This window comes from Sapajus apella, unplaced genomic scaffold, assembly GCF_009761245.1.
Source record: "Sapajus apella isolate SASKATOON/1434 unplaced genomic scaffold, GSC_monkey_1.0 scaffold36, whole genome shotgun sequence".
Classification (NCBI taxonomy): Eukaryota; Metazoa; Chordata; class Mammalia; order Primates; family Cebidae; genus Sapajus; species Sapajus apella.
In genome coordinates, this window is record NW_022436976.1 from 31245256 (window position 1) to 31268971 (window position 23716).

Consider the following 23716-nt stretch of genomic DNA (forward strand, 5'->3'; position numbering starts at 1 on the left):
TGGGTGACCTCTGGAGTAACCCACCGTGACACAGGCTGTGCACAGGCCTTGGGGGTCAGCTTAGCTTGGGTTCAAGTCCAATTCCACAACCAACTTGTATAACCTTGAGCAAGCTGCTCCACCTCTATGGGCCTCGGTTTCCTCGTCTGTAAAAATGAGATTACAATACCCACTTCCCAGGATCATTGTAGGGAGGAAATTAAACCCCACCAAGTATATAGAGCTCCCAGCACACATCGACTCTGTGGCTAACATTTATTGAGTGCTTACTACTAGCATTATAAAGCTGAGTTTGTGCCTCCTACAGAAATACAGCTGGGAGGGACCCAAACGTAGTTCAAACCAGATGGTTTCCACAGTGCTTTCTACCCATGAGCTCACCAGAGCCTCACAGCAAGCCTGTGCAGGGCAAGGTTAGGAGCTTGAGAGGTTCTGTGAGAATTCAAAAAGCCCGTGATTATGGAGCAGGGCTTCAAAAGCAGGGTGCCAAACTGCAAAGCCCCTGTTCCTCCCACTCTCCCGCCCTGCCTCTCACAAGGTACTGGAAGGCAGGCCCCAGGGGCAGGCAGGGGGAAGAGGCCTTGCACCCACCCCAGAGCTGTGGGCCAGGCCCCTTGAAAGGTCCCATTGTCTGAACCAGGTCACTCTGAGCCGTGTGAGGGAGCTGACTAAATTCCATGCTCTGCCCCCACAAAGGTGGCCCCATCCCCCTCCCACTCCCTCAGCCTCTCAGAAAAACCCAAGGGCAGCTTCCTGGCACTTTCCCCACCAGCCAGGCAGGAGATTTGTCCACATTCCTAAGCTCCCCTTTCAGCTGATTCCCTCCCTACCTTCTTCCCAAAAAAGGCCCTGAGACAGCCTACACACATACCCCGGACACACACAATGCACGGGCACTAGGAACCAAAATGCAAACAAAGTTAAGGAACCAAATAAGAGAGGAGAGGATTATGTTAGCAATCCAGATGCTGCCAAAGAGAGCTGCATTTGGCCTGGAGGTTCCCAGCAGACAAGGCAAAAAAGGGTAGTGGTGGTGGGCACCAAACTCATAGGTAAAAGAGGAAGCATATGTCCACAAAGCTAGCCCAAGGGCTGGGAGGAAGGATACCAGGGGGCTGTTCCACAGGCGTCTGATTGTCATATAACATGAGATCCTATCTTCATTCTAGAAGACAAGTGATGGTCCCCAGTGTCCTATCAAACACCCTAATTTTCCTTTAGCTACTGAGTGTTCACATTTGACACTCTTCAAGATTTGGGATTTGGAAAGGTAGAGGATTGAACCAATATTTTTTTATGAAGCACCTCTCATGTATTCACTGGTGAACAGTTATTGAACACCTACTAAGTCTCGGGTCCTATGCTAGCAGCTCTCATATGTATTATCCTAGCAATTCTCTTTTTTTCTTCAAGAACATAAATTACATATTTTATTTTTACAATTAAAAATAAAAATTAAAAAATAAACACCCCCAAGGCCAGGCACCATGGATCACACCTGTAATTCTAGCACTTTGGGAGGCTGAGGCGGGCGGATCATCTTAGGTCAGGAGTTTGAGGCCAGCCTGATCAACATGGAGAAACCACGTGTCTACTAAAAATACAAAATTATCCAGGTGCAATGGCACATGCCTGTAATCCCAGCTACTCGGGAGGCTGAGGCAGGAGAATTGCTTGAACCCGGGAGGCGGAGGCTGTGATGAGCCGAGACATGTCATTGCACTCCAGCCTCGGCGACAAGAGTGAAACTCCATCTCAAAAAAAGAAAAAAAATTAATAATAAATAAATAAATAAACCTTTGGGCTTCCAAATGGCAGGTGCTTCTTCCACTAGTGTCACTATATGCTTGTGGTTCATTCTCCTTTCTAGCACACTGATTTTGCATCCAAGGAAAGGAGGTCTGGATGGAGGTCATTAAAAAAAAAATCTTCCTCCTCCTAAATCTGATGCCCTAGTGAGCTTCCCTGTGGAGCAGAATCTGAAAATCTTCACTAAGAGGTTATTCAGTTGGTGGACTGTCATCTGCCTGTGAATCGGGATTTAGAAAGAGGATATCTTTTCCTGAGAATCTGCGGCAGACAGGAGTTAACCTAAAAGGCTTGAGGTTTATCCATAGTGCCGGCGTGGCCAAATAGTGTGATGGCTTTTCAGGGTGTGGGCCTGCGCTGCCATGGGGGTCTCAGTTTGTCCAGGAGATGCAGGTCCTTTCACAAGGTTCCTATTAGCAGTAAGAGACTGGAGACGCTCATTCCAACACTGCATGGAGAGCTGTGTCTTGCTGACCCAGAACCTATCATTGCCATTTAGGGTCAGCAGACTGAGGCTGAGCCAGATTCTTAAAGGGCAGCACTGCCAGGCCAGTGTGCTTGTTCCCCTTGTCACCTTGGCATCTTCCTTGGTATGAGGGTCAGAAAGGAGTCTGCATATGTGACAGCCCCACTCATAGAATTGGTACTATTGACACAGGACTTCTTTTTTTTTTGACAGAATTTCCAGGCTGGAGTGGCTGGAGTGCAGTGACATGATCTTGGCTCACCGCAAACTCCGCCTCCTGGGTTCAAGTCATTCTCCTGCCTCAGCCTTCTGAGTAGCTGGGGTTACAGGCACAAGCCACCATGCCCAGCTAATATTTGTATTTTTAGAAGCGATGGGGTTTCACCATGTTGGTCAGGCTATTCTCCAACTCCTGACCTCAAGCTTCCCTCCTTGGCCTCCCTAAGTGCTGGGATTATAGGCATGAGCCACCGTGCCCAGCCAACACAGGACTTCTAAGTGTCAAAGGAGGGTGAGAGTTCTCTTCCTACACAGCCTGAGTAGGCTGAGGCATCATGAACCTTTGGCCAAATCCATACTAGGTAGAATGACCTGGATTCCAGAGTCTAGTGGCTTCACTGAACAACTGCCAGGGACACAAGACACAACGAAACTCAAGGTGGCCCACCCATTTCTCGAACTCCTGACCTCAGGTGATGTGCCCACCTGGCCGACCAAACTGCTGGGATTACAGGCATGAGACACCGCAATTCTTATATCTACCCTGCAAGGCGTTGTTATTCTACCCATTTTACTGATGAGGAAACCAAGGCTGAGAGAGCGTACATTGCTTCTAAGTAGCTAGGAAGTAATAGAGTTTAAGTCAGTCCCAGACCTACCAGCGAAAGTCCATGTTGTCATCTCTACAGCACTTCTGTAGGCCTTGGTGGTAGGGAAGGTAGAAGAATTTCTTCCCACCTAAGACTCAGGGAAGAGAGGCAAACTATACCAAGTTACAAAGCCAGTCAGTGACAGAGGAGGGAACATAGCCCAGGGCCGAGTCCTAGGCCAATGGCCTCAACCTGGTGCAGGCTGATCAAGGTCTTTCCCTTCCTCTGATGGCCAGCTCTGTGCTCTCCCAGTATGGGGAGAAAAAGTGGGGGGCTCAACCTGCCAATTCTGCCTGAGGCCTTAAGTCTGGGGAGGAAGGTCCAGGAGGAAACTCTAAGCTAAAAACAAGTGTTCCTCAGCCCAGCCCAATCTCTCCTTCGAGAATAGAGCTTCATGGGCGCATTTTCAACGCAGCTGGCTTCCTGTAAAGCTAAATACAAATGGAACTTTTAGAAGTTCATCATCCCCAAGGGACCTTCGTCTAGTTATTTTAACCTCTTTATGCCTCAGTTTCCTCATCTGTCAAATGGGGATAATAAAAGAACTTGGGGTTACAATGAGGATTATAAAAGAGGGTGAACTCACTGTGATGGCCATAATCAAAATAATAGAAAATAACAAGTGTTGGCAAGGACATGGAGAAAATGGAACCCTTGTACATTACTGGTGGGAATGTAAAATGATTGAGTCGCCATGAAAAACAGTTTAGCAGATCTTCAAAAAAGTTAAATATAGAAATACCATATGATCCAGCAATTCCACTCCTAGTTATAGACCCAAAAGAACTAAAACAAGTACAAATACATGCACACACATGTTCACAACAGCACTATTCACAGCAAGCAAGATGTAGAAACAGCCCAAATATCCATGGAACTTTGATATGTACATGTAACTGTGATATATATGTGTATATATATACATATCACATATATGTACATATAACTGTGATATATGTATACCTATATATGTATCTTTATCAAATGAATGGCTATTCAGACATAAAAATAAATGAAGTACTGATACATGCTAAAACATAGATGAACTTCAAACACACATATTAAGTGAAATATACCAGACACAGCACTATTCACAGCAAGCAGGAGGTAGAAACAGCCCAAATATCCATTAATGAATGAATAGATGAGTTAACTGTGATATATACGTACATCATACACATAACTGTGATATACATATACACATACATACATACTATATATGTATCTTTATCATCTGTCAAATGGGGATAATAACATTAATAAAGCTAAATTGCTAAGTTTGTAACCAAATAAGCTGTGAGGAAAAGCGTAGCTCAGCATTAACCTGCCTGCCTACAGCCCACTCTCTTATAGCTGCTTACTGCTTAAAAGTCGCATAGCCCCTGCCACAAGGTCCTAACTTTTACAGATGACATCTCTAGCAATAATAATAATAATAATAATAATAAACCTCAAGGTTTCTATTTTGAGATATTTACGATATCATGTTTTGCTTTTTTTTTTTTTTTCTTAAGAATCTTGCTGCGTCACCTAGGCCGGTACAGTGGTGTGATCTCAGCCCACTGCAGCCTCCACCTCCCAGGCTCAAGTGATCCTCCCATCTCAGCCTCCAGAGTTGCGGGGACCACAGGCACATGCCACCATGCCCAGCTAATTTTTTGTTGTCCAGGCTGGACTTGAGCTTCTGAGCTCAAGCCATCCGCCCACCTCAGCCTCCCAAAGTGCTGGGATTCTAGGCGTGTGCCACTGCACCCCGCCCCACATCCTGCATTTCAGTGGGTCCACTGACACCAGCCAGTCTAAAGACTGTCTCCAAAGAAGCAACTCAACACAGGAATATAGTTTCTTCCTCTCCTGGTCCCATGACTCCACCCCTCACTCCTCGGCCAATCAGCAACCCCCAGCTCCTCCAAATTCCCGCAAAAACCCCAGCGGGTGAAACTCGCCAGGGAGGTGGACTTGAGGTTCTCTCCCACCTCCTTGTTTGGCTGCCTTTTGATTATGAAATGTTCTCTGCTACAGTTCCTGCTGTTTTGGTGCATTGCTCCATTACTGCACACACAACGGGCATGACCCTGGTGGCCCTAGAGCACCACGGTGTGATCCAGCCACACTGGCTTTCTTTCAGGTCCTCATGTGCAGCTTGCCACCTCCCAGCCACCTCCCAGCACTGGGGCTTTGCCCATGCCACTCCCTCTGCCTGGAGTACTCATCCTGCTCTGCCACCTCTGTAATGTTCCTCATCCCTCAGCGCCCCAACCCGTGTACCTCACCTCTATAATGCTCTCCATTGTGACAAGGTTCAGTTAGTTGTGGGATAATTTGATAGACACCAGACCAGAAGACCCACAATGCAGGAACCTTTTCTTTCTACTTCTGGTATCTCCAGGGCCCAGAGGGGACAAAGCCTGGCTCGCTGTGGACCAAATGCTTGAGTTTTTTTTCAGTGGGTTCCCAATTCTCACTAGTGTCACTCCATGCAAGCAAGGAGAATATGGACCTTGAAGTCCCACAAGGTTCTCCACTAGAGGCCCTGCTCCCATCCCTACCCCCTCACCCCACTCTAGAACTGTGAGCCCAAATGTCACCTGCCTCCCTCCACCCCCCAGGGTAAAAATAACCTTGCCTGAAATCTGACACCTACCCTCCGTGGGTCATTTTGAGAACTGCCCCTGTCCCAGAGGTGACCACCAGGGGCCTGGGGGAGTAGGAAGGGCATTTCCTGAATACTTTCCCCTTCACCTCTCTTTTGACTCAGGAGCAAATATTTGAGGTGCCATCACTGGTGAGGTACACAGGGGACCCACACTCAGAGACGTCTCAAGTCCTGCCAAGGTCCCCAGCCAGGGCTTCAGCGCCGGCCTCCTGCCTCTGTCTACCTTGCAGCCCTTTCCTTGGCACCGCCAGGCGAGTAGGGCTTTGAAGACCGATTATACCTGCTCGGTTGTACAGGTGGAGAAACTGAGGCCCAGGGGGCTCTCTGTCTAAGGTCTTAAGTGAAAGGGCTTAGTTAGGCAGACTTTGGGCAAGTTATTGAGAAGCTTGTTTCCTTCTTGGTTAAAGAAGGACAAGCACTCCCACCCACCTCCGTGCAAGAGCTGTATGCGGATGAAAGGAGAGAACCTAAAGGCCCCTGGCTAAGTGTACAGTTCCGTGCACATGTGAGGGGGCAGTGTCAAGGAGGCTGGAGAGCTGCGTGGGGACTTGTCTTTCCTGAACAACCAGACTCCAGCAGCCTTTGTTCTCACTTTGGGAAACAGAAATGTGGAAAGAGGGGTTGCTGGGGGACAGTGGGTTCTGGAGACAGGTAGACTGCATTTGAATCCCAGCCCCACCCTCAGTACAGGGAGAGGGATGGGGATGGCGGGGAGGCCTCTGGGCAACTTGCTTCCCCATTTCTATTCATTCATTCAACAAGTGAGCACCCCACAGACCGGTTTCCTCATCTGTAAAATGGGAATCCTAAGTACTTTGCAGATTCTCGTGAGGTGCAAAGGAGGGAACATAGGAACAGCTTTGTAAATTGCCACGGCCCTGCCCGGCTTTTACGCCAGCACTTATTGAGAGACTGAATCAGGCCTGCAGGGAGCAGGCAGTGTGGGCAAGCCTGAGCCCCACCCTCACAGAGCCAAGGTCTAGATGGGGAGACAGGCACTGAACAGGGAGTTCCCTAGGACATCTGCTATGTCACCAATGGGCGGGAGGGCTACAGAGTGTGTGCAGAGCCTGACCCTGTGTGCAGCTGGACAGGAACCTGCGGGACAGAGGCCAGGCTGGGTGGGCCAGGTTCAGCTTCTATGTGTTGTTTGGGTGCTGTCCCTGCAGTGTGCCCAGAACTAACAACCTATGGAATAGGAGCAAGTGTTTCAACCTCTCCCGGCTCAGCTTCCTCAGTTTATAGAACTGAAAGGGGTGTGTGTGCAGGTAAGATTGAGAACAATCAATCATTCCCCCTTGTATATTTAATTAACATGGCCAAGCACTGTACTGAACTTTTTTTTTTTTTTTTGAGATGGAATCTGGCTCTGTTGCCCAGGCTGGGGTATAATGGCGCAATCTCAGCTCACCACAACCTCCACCTCCTGGGTTCAAGCAATTCTCCTGCCTCAGCCTCTCAAGTAGCTGGGATTACAGTCACCACACCCAGCTAATTCTTTTTGTATTTAGTAGAGATGGGGTTTCACCATGTTGGTCAGGCTGGTCTCGAACTCCTGACCTCAGGTGATCCACCCACCTCGGCCTCCTAAAGTGCTAGGATTACAGGTATGAGTCACCGCACCCAACCATTTTTTTGAGACGGTTTCACTCTGTCACCCAGGCTAGGGTGCAGTGGTGCAATCTCAGCTCACTGCAACCTCCACCTCCTGCCTCAGCCTCCCGAGTAGCTGGGATTACAGGTGTGCACCACCATGCCTGGATACTGTTTGTGTTTTTAGTAGAGATGGGGTTTCACCATGTTGGCCAAGGTGATCTTGAACTCCTAGCCTCAATTGACCCTCCCGCCTTGGCCTCCCAAAGTGTTGGGATTACAGGTGAGAGCCACACTGGCCTGCATTTAGCATTTTTATGCATTATCTCTTTTAATCTTCACACAGCCTTAATTGCTGAATGTTGTTATTATTCCCATTTTACAGATGGGGAAACAAAGTCTCAGAAAAGGTAACTTGCACATATACACACGCAAAATCACACAGCCAGGAAAGGGCAGAGCTGGGACGTCAACCCAAGTCTGCTTACCACAAAAGCTGAGACTGCTTGACCACTTTGTACAACTGCCTCTCTCTTGTCTGGCAGGCAGGCCAGTTGTCGCTGTATCACAGGCATCCGAGACATCCACAGGCCCTTCCTTACCCAGGCATCCCAGGCCAGGACCCATATCTGTAACCAGGACTTCCCAGAAACTCCCCTCCCTGTCTACCCTCATGTCCTCTGCAGGAGGCCACGATGGTGTCAGTACCCTTTTCCAGCATGGTCCAGGGTCAGGGTACTTTCTAGAACACCGTTGTCCCACTGGGCCACCGTCAGTGAGGAAATCATAAGCTTTCTGGGAGCTGAGAACTGTGCTTTGCAAATCCTCAGCTCTCAGAGTGGAAGGAAACCTCACGTTGAGCTAGATAGGGTCTCTCAGGTGCAGGAATCTCTGCCACCACACCACCTCTGGTGGCTGTCCAGCATGAGCCTGTTTGCCCCCAGAGGCAGGGGTCTCACTTCCTTCCAAGGGAGACCCTTCTGCTAAACAGCAAATCTGCCTGTCTTTCCCTCTGTTCCACCCACCAGCTCTCTCCCTTAGGGCTATTTGCCACCTCCCACCCGCCTCCTCCAGCAGACCCCAGAAAGTGGTCAGAAGGGATTAGAGCACAGGCAGTCTGACCCCAAGTACGAATGACCCCCATCCATGTGACCCCTCAGGGGAGCTGCTTTGACAGCACCCAGTACAGAACCCACGTTCACAGGCGTCACCCCCATGGTACAGGCCCTGACAGCGGGGTGGGCCATTCTGGGGCTGTGAAGGACAGACCCGGCCTCTCTCCTCCTCAGAGCCCTTTCTGCCCTCCCTGCCAGACAGCCAAGCCTGCTGCCTGTGCTGCCTCTGGGTCACCATGGCAACAGGCGGCCAGGCGATGGACCTGGGCCTGCCATCCTGCAAGCAACTCTGTTTCCCCTGGAGCTGGGCACAGCAGCTACAGCATCACAGTTCTCCTTCAGGAGGGCAAGAGAGAGAGAAGGAGAGAGAGCAGAGGGAAAGGAGAAAGGGGAAGGGGGACACAGAAAACCAGAGTCAGAGAGAAAGGAAAGGCGGCAAAGACAGGAGGGAAGGAACAATGCAGAGGTCAGAGCGAGAGAAAAATAGAGGCCGGCAGGGAACAGAGCAAGACAGAAGAGAGGCGAGCAGGCAGGGAGGAGAGGCCCCTCCACCCTCCCCCGCACTGCATACGTTCCTCCTGCCTGAGCTGCACCTGCCTGGCGAAATTCTGGCTGCAGCCAGGACGTCCTGTCCCAGGAAGCCAGCGGCCCAGTGGGCCCTTCAAGGCCCCAGCGGCTGCTCCAGGGTCCTGCAGGCCCCTCCTGCTGGGGGATGATGTCCTCTTGCTCCCCAGAAAGCGGGGCCCCTTCTCCCAGTCCCTCCGGCAGCCCCTCCCCACTCTGCATCCCCCTCTCCCCCGAGGCCCCAGATGGTTCCCAGGGCCCTCCTGCCTGCCCAGGCCTGTTATGCTCTTGCTCTCTCCCTTCCCACCTTACCCAGCCTCCCCTTGCACAACGCAAGAACGCCTTCATTTTCCCAGGAGAGTTCAAGAAAACATTCCTAAGCAGAGCGGAGTGGTGGGAGAGGAGCTGTGATTCTGCTCACTGAATGCATTCCCTTAAACTGCAGGTGTTGCAGAGAAAGCCTCAGAACAAGGCTTAGCAGAGGAACACCGAGCAGTGGGGCTGCTTCTAAGGCCCAAGCTGCCAAATCTGGGCATCAGGAGGTCCAGAGCTGAGCACAGCCTAGTCCCTGGCAGAGATGGCTGACTCAGCAGGTGTGCCAGCAACTCTCTCCAGGGCACCATCCACACTCCACGTGCCGCCTTCAGCCTCAAGCTCTCTGGCTACAAAGTAGCCCTATCAGACCTGCCCAATTCCAATCCCATCACCGGATTTTCCAACACTGTCTCAGAGGAATTTGAGCCTACAGGAAGGTTTAGTGAAATAATGAGAAGTGTCAAGAGAAAGAGAGAAGAAAGGAAAAAAACAGGAAGGCATGGGGGCTGGCAAAGAGGGCAGCAGCCCAGGGGCTTCCGACTCTCTGGCTAGATAACCCTAAGCCATTTACCTGAGCCATTCTGAACCTCAGCATCCATATCTGTAAAATGGGAATAAAAATATCATAGTTACCCAGCCTGGATGACAGAGTGAGACCCTGTCTCTTAAAAAGAGAGAGAGAGAGAGAGTACCATAGTTAGGATTCAATGAGAATATACACATAAAGTACTTAGAACAGGATCCGACTCATAAGTGCCCAAAACTGCAACCCTTCATGTTGTTAAAAAGCCAAGGCAGGCCTGTAAACCCAGCACTTTGGGAGGCTGAAGCAGGTGGATCACCTAAGGTCAGGAGTTCAAGACCAGCCTGGCCAATGTAGTGAAACCCTGTCTCTACTAAAAATACAAAAATTAGCCGGGCATGTTGGCTCATGCCTGTAATCCCAGCTGCTCGGGAGGCTGAGACAGGACAATTGCTTGAAGCTGGGAGGTGGAGTTTGTAGTGATCTGAGATGGTGCCACTGTACTCCAGCCTGGGCCTGATTCATTTAGCTGATTCATATGCCTCCTTCAGAATTAAGGTGTGGTGGCAGGCACCTGTAATCCCAGCTACTCAGGAGGCTGAGGCAGGAGAATTGCTTGAACCCAGGAGACAGAGGTTACTGTGAGCTGAGATAACGCCATTGCACTTCAGCCTGGGCAAGAGAGCAAGACTCTGTCTAAAAAAAAAAAAAAAGCCAAGGTGTTGTAGAAAGACCCAGGAAACCATTCTAGTGAGGAAGGGCCTACACAGGCCCCACGGGTAAGTGCTGTGACCGGCCAGGTGGCCTTTGCAGAGCAGTGGGGGTCAGGTGGAGCCTTTCAGCCCTGGGCCATGCCAATGGCACTTGCTTTCCCTCCTGGCACTGCCAGTTGAACACATGCTCTCTCTACCAAGACAGAGTTCATTGGTTCACAGTTCATTTCAGCTGAAAATCAAGATGTTGAACGGGACAGAGTCTATGGCACTCCTTGAGGCCTCCCACAGACATCCACACACGGTCTAAGCAGACTCCACAGCTGCTGGGAAGCCTTTGCATTTCGCAGGCCCCCAAGAGGCTCAAGACATCTCAAGAGGCAAATGGATTATTGGAATAGAAGGCAATGATCACTAGAAACCAGCTCGGGTTCACTGCGTACAATGCATGCCGGGCACACAGGAGTAGACCACTGGTTAGGAATGGACATATTTTGCATATTTTGCATTTGCATAGACCCAGAACATTGTAAGTGCTCAGTGGGGCCTGAGAGCTGACTCCAACTAGGTACCACATGTACCTGCTCCATTCAACATGTGATCAAATGGCTTACCTGAAGATACACCTGGTCCTCGATGGCCACTTGTAAGGTTGTAACGTATAAACTTAAAACCAGGCAGATGAAAATGAAAGAGACTCATTCTGTCAACCTGCATTTAAGCTTTTCAGTTGCTATCACTTTTTTAAGTTGTATGCATGCTGGGGTGGGTCTAGATTAATAGTTGTTTATGGGAAAACAGCCTTATTATTTCATCTGTCCACAAACTCAACAAAGACAATTAAATGGGCACCCTGTGGCTGCTGAAGTCTTCACTTGTGATGAGGGGTGAGGGGGGTGACCAAATGACTCAATGGCAGGGAGGAGACAGCCTGAGGCTGGGACTTGGTAGGCAGCATGAGCCCCAATACTGTGAAGTGGGAAACAAGGAGTGACTCAGGATGACAACCAAGCTATCGGAGGGACAATGAGGGGGCCAGGCTGCGTGTGGCCTGGGCGTCAGGCCTCCAGCTGCAAATCCATGGGCTGGCTGGATCAGAGGACAGAAAGAAGCCTAGTAAAGTGTAAAACCAAGACCTCAAAGGAGTGGACAAGGTTAGGAAGGGGCGGATTCTGGCTGGGAATCAACATTGATCTTTTTAAAAACTCCCACTGCCAGACACAGTGGCTCACACCTGTAATTCCAGCACTTTGGGAGGCTGAGGTGGGCAGATCACCTGAGGCCTGGAGTTCAAGACCAGCCTGGCCAACATAGTGAAACCCCGTCTCTACTAAAAATACAAAATTAGCCAGGCATGGTGGCACACGACTATGATCCCAGCTACTCAGGGGGCCGAGGCAGGAGAATCACTTGAATCCGGGAGGCAGGGGTTGCAGTGAGCCAAGATCGTGCCATTGCACTCCAGCCTGGGCAACAGGACGAGACTCCATCTCAAAAAATATGTATATATAAAGAGGGAAACCAAGGAACTCAGGCCTGGAGCTCACTGGAGAAGAGATTACACCTGGAGACACTAACATAGATGGGTATTTAAGATACACAGGATTTTGAGACCTTGTGGTAAATGAAAGAAGGTTGCCCATTTTTTGCTACTCCTCCTCCTCTTAAATCTGAGTCACTTTTAGTGACATTTTAACAGTGACTCTGAGACTAGAACACGACACACCTTGCAGCTTCCCCCCAGGCCTCTTAGAACTCTTGCTCTGGTAGAACCAGCTGCCAAGTAGGAAATCTAACTATCCCAAAACCATCATATTGAAAAGGCCACACGTGGGTGCTCCAAATGACAGTCCTAGCTAAGCCCAACCTTCCAGCCATCCCCACTGAGGTGCCAGTGAAGCAATCATGGAGCTCCCAGTTCAGCCCATCCACCAGCTAAGTGCCACCAAGCAGCCCCCATCAATGCCACGAAGAGCAGAAGAACCACCCAACCCAGCCCTGCCAGAATTCCTGACCCACAAAATCAGAAGATGTAATAAAACAGTTGTTGCTTTAAGCTACTAAGATTCAGGATAGTTTGTTATCCAGCCACAGTAACTAGAACAGACATCATCCAAGGAGATGGTTTGACAGAGACATTCACCCTCGGCTTTTTTTTTTTTTTTTTTTTTTTTTTTTTTTTTTTAGACAGTCCTGCTCTGTCACCCAGGCTAGAGTGCTATGGTGCAATCTTGGCTCACTGCAATCTCTACCTCCTGGGTTCAAGTGATTCTCATGCCTCAGCCACCCAAGTAACTGGGATTACAGGTGTGTGCCACCATGCCTGGCTAATTTTTGTATTTTTAGTATAGATGGCGTTTCACCATGTTGGTCAGGCTGGTCTCGAACTCTTGACCTCAAGTGATCCACCCACCTCAGCCTCCCAAAGTGCTGGGATTACAGGTGTGAGCCACTGCGCCTGTTTAGAGGGCTGCAAAGGAGACTGTGAGGAAGCAATCAGTAAGGTGGGAGGACCCCAGGAGAGTCTGGGTCTCCAGAGGCAAGGGGGCCCTCCTGGTGCATGAGCTCTGAGTCAAGGCAAATGGGGAAACAAGCTATCACTGATTTTTGACAGGAAGGAAGGAGGGAGGGAAGGGGAAGAGAAGAGTCCAGTTAGAGTGAATTAGGGAAAGGATGAGAGATAATGCAGTGGGAACAGAGAAAACTCTTTCCAAACTTTGTGTGGGAAAAGGGTGCAATGAAACAAGGTAGCAGATGGAAGGGGTTTTGTTTGCCTAGAGGCTGGGAGAGACTAGAGCTGGTTTGTTCATCTGATCCCAGGACAGATCCTGTAGGCGGGAGCCCACTGAAACAAAGAGCTTTCTACAGGACAGGGCTGTCCAAGAACTGCTTTCGCAGAAGCTCAAAGATCCCTCTCCGCAAATCTATGACTGCTATTTATCATGCACCTACTGTATGCAAGGTCTCGTTCTTGTGGGCTCTTTAATTCTCACTCTGAAGCAGGAAACCTCATTCCTTATTTTATAGATGAGACAAAGGAAATGGACAGGGAACAAGGAAAGGGCCACCCGTGCACTCCTGGCCAGTAAAAAGCAAAGAGGAGATTGCACCTGGGTCCTTCTGACTCCAGAGCCTAGCAGGACTGCAGCAGAGGGGATGTCGGCTGGAGAGAGATCAGGTCACCCAACAACTGAGACTTCTGATACACAGGCTGGGACTTTGGACACCCTGGCTCAGTTGCCTCCCGAACTCCTACCTTCTGTGCAACAGAGCCCGTGGGAAAAGGGCTCACTGGAGAAGTGGCTTCTGACCTGAGGATTCCACCTGGGCAGCGGGGTCTGCCAGGTAAACAGTATCACTGCCTCCACTCCCCATCCAGAGGGCCTGCCTTCCTGTTTGCCCAGCCGAGAACCAGTCTGCACAGACACACCTTCTCCTTGCCTTGCTGCCTGGAAGCTTTAATTCAGTCATCAAAAGCGAGGGGAGGGTGGGGACCAAGTAAACTCAGAGACCTGGGAGGGCCTGGGGTGGCGTGGGGGGAAGAGGGTGCCGAGAGGCAGGGGTGCTTTTCCCCTCGGGCTCTCTTCAGAGAGGGTTCCTCCCCTGCCTGCAAAGTTATTTAATGCTTGAGCCCCTTCCTCTCCCATGTTCGCCCTGCTCTCAAAGCCTGTAGGCACACCTACAGATCTGATCTCTTAACACGCTTTCTCTGTAATGCCTGCCATGGCATTATGCTACCTGGCATGAAGCAGGCTCCAGTGAGAGGGACCATTACCACCCCCCACATCCCTGTGTTATGAATGAGGAAGCTGAGGCTGGGGAAGAGAGCCGGTCAGGAACCAGCCAGAGTCTTCCGGCTTCAGACCTCCCACTCGTCCCTCCCACCACTCCGGGGCTGTATCCCTGGAGGAGAAAAAGATGAATTGGGTCCCTCCACACCCTCCCTAAAGGATCAAAAGAAAACTCAGACCCACCTGCTTCAGCTCAGCCCAGGTGTGGAGCTGGAAACCAGAGGCTGCTTAAGGGAGGCACAGGGCCACTCCCCTTCCGACCTCTGACCCAGTCCAGGTCTGGGACATGGCCACACCTGGGCAGGGCCACACCCTCAGGGCAGATCACAGCCTACTGTAGAGGACAATGCCAAGGAGTGGAGAAACCTGAGATTCCCCACCCCAGCAAGCAACCTGACCGTCAGCCTCTCTGGGTCACAGCCCAGGTGCTGTTAGCCAAGCGCCGACCCACCACGCTTCCAAATAACAGACGAGGTAAAGCTGCACACAGCTCTCTTTTTTTTCCTTTTTTCTTTTGAAGACAGGGTGTTGTTCTGTCACCCAGGCTGGAGTGCAGTGGCGCCATCATGGCTCACTCCAGCCTCTACCTCCCAAGCTCAAGCAATCCTCCCACCTCAGCCCTTTGAGTAGCCGAGTGGCTGAGACTACAGGCATGCACCACCACACCTGGCTACTTTTTTTTTCTTGAGATGGAGTCTCGCTTTGTTGCCCAGGTTGGAGTGCAGTGGAACAGCCTCAGCTCACTGCCATCTCTGCCTCCCAGGTTCAACCGATTCTCCTGCCTCAGCCTCCCAAATAGCTGGGATTACTGGCACGAGCCTCCATGCCCAAAGTGCTGGGATTACAGACCTCAGCCTCCACACCAAGCCTAATTTTTTACATTTCATTTTTAGTAAGACAAAGTCCATGTTGCCAAGGATGGTCTGGAACTCCTGGGCTCAAGGGATCCTCCTGCCTCGGCCTCCCAAAGTGATGGAACCATAGGCATGAGCCACTTCGCCTGGCCCATGGAGCTTTCTAGACGGTAAAATAATACACACATATGGTAATAAGAAACTCCTTTAGGACAAGGGCTGTGTCTCATGTGTCTCTGGAATCCTGGTGCATCCTTACTAAGCACCTACTAAGTTTCAGGCCTTTCTATACATTATATAAAATTGCTTTGTATCCAAAATATTGTCCATCCTCACCAAAACCCTGTGAGGGGCAATTATTCCTCCTGCACAGAAAAGGGCACTGAGGCTTGGGTTATAAAAGACTTGTCCAAGGGCACTCTGCCTGTGAGCGATGGAGCTGAGATTTTGCTTTTCTCAATACCAAAGCTTGCTCTTTTTTTTTTTTTTTTTTTTTTTTTTGAGACAGAGTCTCATTCTGTCACCAAGGCTGGAGTGCAAATGGAGCAATCTTGGCTCACTGCAACCTCTGCCGCCCAGGTTCAAGCCATTCTCCTGCCTCAGCCTCTGGAGTAGCTGAGATTACAGGCACCTTCCACTGCACCTGGCTAATTTTTGTATTTTTAGTAGAGACAGGGTTTCACCATCTTGGCCAGGCTGGTCTCGGACTTCTGACCTCGTGATCCACCCGCCTCAGCCTCCCAAGGTGCTGGGATTACAGGCATGAATGAGCCACTCCACCCAGCCCCAAAGCTCTTTCTACTCACTGGACTGCCTCTCCAAAAGATGCTTAAACCAGGTGCAGTGGCTGACACCTATAATCCCAGCACTTTCAGAGGCCAAGGCAGAAGGATCACTTGAGGCCAGGAGTTCAGGACCAGCCTGGGCAACATGACGAAACCCCATCTCTAGAAGAAATTTTCTTTTTTTAATTAGCTGAGTATCCAGGCATGGTGGCTCACACCTTTAATCCCAGCACTTTGGGAGGCCAAGGTGGGCAGATTGCCTGAGGTCAGGAGTTTTAGACCAGCCTGGTCAACATGATGAAACCCCATCTCTATTAAAATACAAAAATTAGCCAGGCATGGTGGCAGGCGCCTATAATCCCAGTTACTCGGGAGGATGAGGAAGGAGAACTGCCTGAACCCAAGAGGCAGAGGTTGCAGTGAGCCAAGATCACACCACTATACTCCAGCCTGGGCAACAGAGTGAGACTCTGTCTCAAAAAAAAAGAAAAATTAGCCAAGCGTAGTTGACACGTTGTTCTTTTGGTCACTAGGTCAGGTATATGTCTGTAGTACCAGTTACTTGAGAGGTTGAGATGACAAACTACAGCAGGAAGATCACTTAAGCCCAGGAGCTCAAGGCTGCGGTGAGCTATGATCGCACCACTGCAAAACAAGGAAAGACCTTGTCTGGAGAAAACAAAAACAGATGCTTAATAATTCATGTCCACTGACATCAATTAGTTAATGTATCATTTGCTGAGGACAAATTATTACTACTGAAGAAGCCCTAGGCAGGATATACATATTACATGGACAAGGGGGTCAGGGAGGGTGCCCTTAATTCCCTCCTCATTCCTCTGTGGACCTGGCTCCTTCACACCTCTCACATACAGGTGCCTCTGCCTAGATCATGCTTCTTAACCCAGAAAAGCTTTTAGGGCCAGCCTAACCCATCACCTCCTCCAGGGAGCCCACCCTGACCACTGGGCTGGTGAGGGGCTATCTTGGTGCTTCCCTCTGTCACATCCTTGCTCTCTCTGACTCTCCATCAACCTGAGGGCATCTGAGGACAGGTCTAATCTGGCTCATCCCTATGTCCCCAAAGTGTCAGACTCTGGCTTGCCCCAGACCATCACTGCCCAAATGTCACCTCCTACTTGCAAAGCTGCCCCTGGGAATGGCAGGAGCACACAGGCCTGCAGCCAGGGAGCTGGCAGAGGACCCAGCCAGCAGCACCATCTGTCCCTGGAGCCACGGGACAGAGCAGGCATAAGGCAGAGGTGTCGGTTCCTTGGCTCAGCCAGGTCAGCCTAGGACAAGGAGAAAAGCCACAGCACAGAGGGCCCCTGCCTAGCTGGAGCTTGAGGTCAGACAAGGCTTTGAATTCTCCAACTAGACCAAAGTGGCTTCATACCAGAGCCTTGGTTTTCTAATTTGTAAAGCCAGATAAATACCAGCAGCCTTACAAAGCTGTTGGGAAGTTTAAATATGCCTGACACTTAGCAGGTCCTCAACAGAAAAGTTCGCTTTCACTATCTCATCTGGCCAACTGACCCTGCCATTGAACCACTGAGAAAACTGAAGTTAACAACAAAAAAAAGGAACAAATATTCACCATGGCCAATTATGTGCCAAGTTCTACATTTTCAACATCTCTAATCCTGCCAACAATTTGGCATGACCTGCAGGGAGAGACCTGGTTCATATGAGGAAACGGATGCCCGCAGAGGTGAGGTGAGTTAGTGCCTCTAAGGCAGGACCCTTTTGGTCGTCTGGCCGAGCGATGAGCAGCTCTCCAAAGGCTCCCAGGATGCCAGCTTGGCCCCGCTCCAGCCCAGGCACAGGTGAGGGGCAGTGGGCAGCCTCCCTCAACCCTGAGGTGTGGGGGGTGGGGTCACCTCAGCTTGGGACCCTGAATTTACACTGTCAGTGTGTGAGGGTGGGCAGAGGAGGCTGGGATGGGGTGGGCCCACGTGCAACAGTGAGGCCACTTTCTGGGTGAACAGAAGTTCCAGATACCCCCCTAGCCAAGACAAGGGCTGGAAAAGGGGACCCAGTCTAGCAGATGGGAGCTCTGAGTCTCGTCAGCTATGCGAACCCAGGCACATCACCTCACTTCTCTGTGCCCCATCTGTCCTGGGGGCTGAGCCTTTCACCCACTTCCCTGTTGTGAGGAGTCGGGGTGAATGGGGAGGCAGCTGAGACCTTCAAGGTGCTGGCCACATAGAGAAGAGGAACCAAGATGATGTGTTTTCCTGGGTCGGTGAGCCCAGCGTGCAGGGACTGCATACCTTGGCACTAATCCTGAGGACCAGAGAGCGCTCATGGCTCTCACAGGTAGACAGGACAACACAACTCACGGCTCTTGAAAGCCCAAACTCAGCCTGCAAGGCCTGGACCCCCAGCCTGCAGGTCCTGAAAGCCTCCCCTCAGCCTCTGCCAGCTGTTCCCTTTGCTTCCTCCACTCCAAGCGGAGTGAGGAGTGAGCAACAGGGGCTGCTGGGCCCCTATTCAGCTGCTCAGATGCATCAAGCTCACCCCAACCTTGGAGACTGCAAACGGATGCTGTCCCCTTGGCAAATGGAAGAGCTGGAATGCTCTTCCCCTAGACCTCACCCAGGCTGCCTTCTCAGCTGCTAGGTTTCTGCTCAGCTGTCATCCGCTCAGACAGCTCTCCCTCGACCCCCTTATTCTCTCACAGTTCCTTGTTCTCCAGACCGTCTCAATTTAATATCAGCAATGCTACTTACTGGCTGTGTGACCTCAGGCGAATTACTTAACCTGTCTCTTTCAGTTTCATCTTTAATACAGGCACAATTACCCACTTCACAGAGTTGTTAAAAGGAATAAATGAGTTAATGCAGGCATGGCATACAGCTAGCACTTGTGTGGCATTTACTTTCATGGCTACTATTCACAGCACTTACTGCAGATTTTCATCACTGCTGATTTGAATAGCTTCTCCCTATCTCTCCTGCACTAGCTGTCAGCTCCAGGAGACAGGCTGCATTGCCTGCTACCTGTTAATCCCCCAGTACAGTGAGTACCTGTGGAGGGAACAAGTGAAGTGTGTACCACATCCTGAGGAAGCATCATTAACTCTAGGGACGGGCAAGATGAGGACTCAAAGGGAAAATGATAGCTGAGCTGGGTTTTGAAGGATGAAGAAGAGTCCTCCACTGAACAGGAGGACTTTTCATGTAAGACCTAGAATAAAACAAAGATGCCCTCTTTCACCAATTATATCCAACATAGTACTGGAAGTTCTAGCCAGAGCAATTAGGCAAGAGAGAGAAATGAAGGGCATCCAAATTGGAAAGAAGGAAGTCAAATTGTCCCTATTTGCAGATGTCATAATCCTATATATAGAAAACCCTAAAGACTCCACTAAAACTAGTAGGAAAAAAAAACTGGTAAGAATAATAAATTCAGTAAAGTTGCAGGATACAAAATCAACATACAAAAGTCAGTAGTCTTTCTATATACTAATAGCAAACTATCTGAAAAAGAAATCTGGAAAGCAATCCCATTTACAATAGCTACCAAGAAAATAAAATACCTGAGAATAAATTTAACCAAGGAGGTTAAAAGCCAGGAGTGGTGGCTCATGCCTGTAATTCCAGCTACTCAGGAGGCTGAGGTGGGAGGATTGCTTGAGCCCAACCTTTTTAGACTAGCCTGGGCAACATAGCAAGACTCTATCTCTTAAAAAAACAAATTTTCAGTGTGCACATGGGTAAATAAAAAGTAAATTTTTTAAAAAAAATTAAAAAAAAAAAAATAGCCAGGTGTGGTGGCACATGCCTGTATTCTCAGTCTACTCATTCTACTTGGGAGGCTGAGGTGGAAGGATCGTTTGAGCCCAGGAATTCATAGCTGCAGTGAGCGATGATCATACCACTGCACTCCAACCTGGGTAACAGAGGGAAATAAGGTCTCTTACAAAATAAATAAAGGAGATAAAAGATCTCTACAATGAAGGCCAGGTGCGGTGGCTCCCATCTGTAATCTCAGCACTTTGGGAGGCCAAAGTGGGTAGATCACCTGAGGTCAGGAGCTCAAGACCAGCCTGGCTAACATGGTGAAACTCTCTCTACTAAAAATACAAAAATTAGCCAGGTGTGGTGGCATATACCTGTAATCTCAGCTATTCAGGGGGCTGAGGCAGGATAAGCACTTGAACCCAGAAAGCAGAGGTTGCAGTGAGCTGAGCCAAGATCGCACCACTGTGCTCCAGCCTGGGCAACACAGTGAGACTCAGTCTCAAAAAAAAAAAAAGATATCTACAATGGAAACTATAAAGCATTAATGAAAGAAATTGAAGGAGATATAAATGAAAAGATCCCATGTTCATGGATTGTAAGAATTAATGTTAAAATGTCCATACTACTCAAAGTGATCTACAGATTCAATGTAATCCCTATCAAAGTGCCAATGACATTCTTCACAGAAATAGAAAAAACAAGCCTAAAATTCATATGGAACCGTGAAAGACCCCAAACTGTCAAAGCAATGTTGAGCAAAAGGAACAGAGCCAAAGGATCATACTACCTGATTTCAAAATATACTGCAAAGCTACATTAATCGAAACAGTATGGTATTGGGATAAAAACAAACAAATAAACCAATGGAACAGAATAGAGAGCCCCAAAATAAATCTACACATTTACAGCCAACTGATTTTTAACAAAGGTACCAGAACACACATTAGGGAAAGGACAGTCTATTCAATAATTGATGTTGGGAAAACTGGATACCCACATATAGAAAAATGAAATTAGACTCTTATCTCTCACTGTATACAAAAATCAACTCAAAATGAATTAAAGACTTAAATGTAAGATCCCAAAACTATGAAACCGCTGGAAGAAAACATAAGGGAAACACTTCATGACATTGTGCTAGGTAAGCATTTTTGGATAAGGGCTCAAAAGCACAGGGAACAAAAGCAAAAACATATGTAATTTCTTTTTTTTTTTTTTTTTTTTGAGATGAAGTTTCACTCTTGTTGCCCAGGCTAGAGTGCAATGGTGCGATATTGGCTCACCGAAACCTCTGCTTCTGAGGTTCAAGTGATTCTTCTGCCTCAGCCTCCCAAGTAGCTGGGATTATAGGCATGCATCACCATGCCCAGCTAATTTCTTATTTTTAGTAGAGATGGGGTTTCTCCATATTGGTCAGGTTGGTCTCAAACTCCTGACCTCAGGGGATCCACCCACCTCAGCCTCCCAAAGTGCTGGGATTACAAGCGTGAGCCACTGCACCTAGCCGATGTGATTTCTTTATACTAAAGCACTTCTGCACAGCAAAGGAAACAGTCAACAGAGTTAAGACACTACCTTAAAATATTTGCAAACTATGCATCTGACAATAGGTTAACACCCAAAATATATGAAAAACCAAAACAACTCAATAGCAAAAATAAATAAATAAAACTGGCAAAAGACCTGAATAGGCATTTCTCAAAAGAAGATATACAAATGTCCGACAAGTATATGAAAAAAATGGTCAACATCACTAATCCACATGGAAATGCAAATCAAAACCACAATGAAATAGCACCTCACACCTGTCAGAATGGCTACCATCAATAAACCAGCAGACAATATGTGTTGGCAAGGGCTTAGGGAAAAGGCAACCCTTTGACACTGTTGATGGGAATGTAAATTGGTACAGTCATTATGGAAAACAGTATGGAGGTTCCTCAAAAAAATAAAAATAGAATGATGATCTAGCAGTCCCACGACTGGGTATATATCCAAAGGAAATGAAATCAGTATGTTGATGAGATACCTGCACTCCCATGTTTAATGCAGCACTCTTCACAGTAGCCAAGATATGGAACCAACTAAGTGTCCATCAGTGGATGAATGGATTTTTTAAATGCAGTACAAAGCCGGTTGTGGGGGCTCAAACCTGCAATCCCAGCACTTTGGGAAACCAAGGGGAGAAGATAGCTTGAGGCCAGGAGTTCAAGATCAGCCTGGTCAACGTAGAGAGAACCCATCTCTATAAAAACTTAAAAAAAAAAAAAAAGCTGGGCACAGTGGTGCACACCTCTAACTCCCAGCTACTCAGGTGGCTGAGGCAGGAGGCTTGCTTGAGCCCAGGAGTTCAAGGCTACAGTGAGCCATAATTGCACCCCTGTACTCCAGCCTGGGTGACAGAGCAGGACTCCATCTCAAAAAAAGAAAAAAAATGTAGTGTCTATACACTATGGAATACTATTCGGCCATAAAAATAAAATAAAGTCCTGCAATTTGCAGCAATATGGATGAACCTGGAGTATGTTATGGTGGCTTTTTTGTTTGTTTGTTTTCTTTTGTCTTTGTTTTTGTTTTTGTGTGTGACAGGGTCTGGCTCTTTTTCCCAGGCTGGAATGCAGTAACTTCAGCTCACAGCAGCCTCCCCCTCCTGGGCTCAAGCCATCCTCCCACCTTAGCCTCCCAAGTAGCTGGGACTACAGGCCCATGCCATCACACCCAGCAATTTTAGTGCTTTTTTTTGTATAGGTGAGGTTTTGCCATGTTACCCAGGCTGGCCTCAAAGTCCTGAGCTCAAGCCATCCATCCATCTCAGCCTCTCAAAGCACTGGGATTATGGGCATCAGCCATCGCCCCTGGAGTATGTTATGTTAAATGAAATAAGGGCCAGGCACAGACAGACAAACACCACATGACCTCACTCAGATGTGAATCTTAAAAAGTTGATTTCATGGAAATAGAGTACAATGCTGCTTTCAGAGGCAAGGGTTGTTAGGGGGAATGGAGAGATCTTGGTCAGAGGATGCGTAATTACAGATAGGAGGAATAAATTTCAAGAGACCTATTATACAGTAAGGGGACGTAGTTCGTGACAATATATTGTATTCTTGAAAATGCAGAGTGGCTGTTCTGCACTGTCACCAAAACAATGGAAACTATGTGACATAATTCATTTGTTAATTAGTTAGATTTAATCATAACATAATGTACACATACTTTAAAACATCATGTTGCACATGATAAAAACAGAGAATGTTATCCATCCATTTAGAAAAAGAAATTTTTTTTGAGACAGAGTCTTGCTCCATCACCCAGGCTGGAGTGCAGTGGTGCGATCTTGGCTCACTGCGACCTCCGCCTCCCAGGTTTAAGCAAGCACATGCGGCTAATTTTTGTATTTTTAGTAGAGACAGGGTTTCTCCATGTTGGCCAGGCTGGTCTCAAACTCCTGACCTCAAACAATCCACCTGCCTCAGTCTCCTGACGTGCTGGAATTATAGACATAAGCCACCATGCCAGGCCCATTTAAAATTTTTTTAATGGGGTAATCATTCCTTTATGCTATGTATGTTAAAATAAAATTTTGGAGAGGGAAAAAAAAGAATCCTCCAGATAGATTAAGAGTGGGCAGGGCGAGGTGGCTCACGCCTGTAATCCCAACACTTTGGAAGGCTGAGGCTGGTGGGTCACCTGAGGTCAGGAATTTGAGACTAGCCTGGCCAACATGGTGAAACCCCATCTCTACCTAAAATATAAAAATTAGCTGGGCGTGGTGGCGGGCACCTCTGATCCCAGCTACTCAGCAGGCTGAGGCAAGAGAATCACTTGAATCAGGGCAGCCGAGGCTGCCGTGAGCCAAAATCATACCACTGCACTCCAGCCTGGGCAACAGAGTAAGACTCTGTCTCAAAAAAAAA

At 48.7% G+C, this 23716-nt stretch overlaps 1 protein-coding gene across 4 annotated transcripts in view; it reads right to left on the reverse strand.

The window, feature by feature from the left end:
* ACOT11 (acyl-CoA thioesterase 11) overlaps nt 1-23716 on the reverse strand; it is a 57899-nt gene that overhangs the window by 29483 nt on the left and 4700 nt on the right. The window contains exon 1 of one of the 4 annotated variants that reach the window (XM_032296885.1): nt 14598-14920. The exons of the other annotated variants lie outside the window; for them this stretch is intronic. The gene's annotated coding sequence lies outside the window, so the exon portion shown is untranslated. Of the gene's footprint in view, nt 1-14597; nt 14921-23716 lie in introns of those variants that run through there. 4 annotated transcript variants of the gene reach the window in all.